The sequence below is a fragment of the Colobus angolensis genome, unplaced genomic scaffold (assembly GCF_000951035.1).
Source record: "Colobus angolensis palliatus isolate OR3802 unplaced genomic scaffold, Cang.pa_1.0 Scaffold914, whole genome shotgun sequence".
NCBI lineage: Eukaryota > Metazoa > Chordata > Mammalia > Primates > Cercopithecidae > Colobus > Colobus angolensis.
Genome location: NW_012123088.1, coordinates 35173 through 36408, shown reverse-complemented (window position 1 = coordinate 36408; position 1236 = coordinate 35173).

Below are 1236 nucleotides of genomic sequence, written 5' to 3'. Positions count from 1 at the left end.
GATCCTCACATGTATTTAGCTTGACTCTTCCTAATTCTCTTTCAGTGTTCTGCCTCCTGAGCTCTGGAGTAGCATCATACTGTTTTAAATACTGCAGCTTTATAATACCTTTTAAAATATAGTAGTACTAGTCCCTTCATTAATTTTATTTTCAGAATTTTCCTGGCTCTCTTATATGTTTGTTTTTCTATGCAAATTTTGATATCCTTATGTCAAGTTGCTTCAAAAAAAACTCTATCAAAATTTTAATTAGTAATAACCTCCTTCTTGGAAAGGCTCTTTCTGACCCACCTTCTCATTTATTCCTCATAATAATGCTAGCCATGCCAGGCCGCCTTTACAGGGGAAGGACCTGAGGCTCTGAGAAGTGATGACATTGGCCCATAGTCACCCAGGTAACATGGGTGCCAAGTTGTAAGATCAAACCCAGGTTTTCTGGCTCCAATCTAGTGCTCTTTTAATCACTCCCAGAGAAATGCAAATGAGGAATCATTCTGAGAAGTGAGGAGGAAAATATATTCATCTCTGTAGAGAACCTAAAAGAGAACTAATCAATCTGAACTCATTCAGAATCCAGTTGTATGCTGAGTTGTGCAACACATCTTGTCAAATGAAGCCACCTGTCTACCTGCATTGTACAATCTTGAACTTCCTCAGCTTAGTCCCCATGAATGACTATGGAGCAATTTGTAACACAAAGCGACATAGGACTTCATGTTAATATTATGTATTAGGTGCAACCACAGTACTGCTTTGAGCTACTTATTTAAGATGGTGAAAAAAAAAATGTCGAGACTTTGATCTCATGTTTTAAATCTGGCCATCATAAATAGACAGAATTTCAGCTTAAATATACTAATGATTTTTTTCACTATGCAAATTATATTGGTTCCTTAGCAACAGAACAGATAAGTGTTTCCTTTCTAATTCTGTGTATGTTAGTTTAGAGAAGGCACACAATAAGTTAATTAGAGAGTGGTTGGGAGTGACTTGTAAATGTCATATTAACATTCTGCTTGCTTTTATAGCACTCAAAGACTTTTAAATGTGTGGGTTCCATTTCTGGCATGGTTGACTTACTTTTTGTCTCTAGAACCTTTTTCCAATTAATATTTGAAATAAAGATTTGAAAATGATATGTGGTGTCTTTGGTTGTAACTTTTAATTACAGATGTGCTCAGTTTTGGGGAAGACAGATATATAAAAATCTAACCAGAAAATAAGAGAAATCAGGAC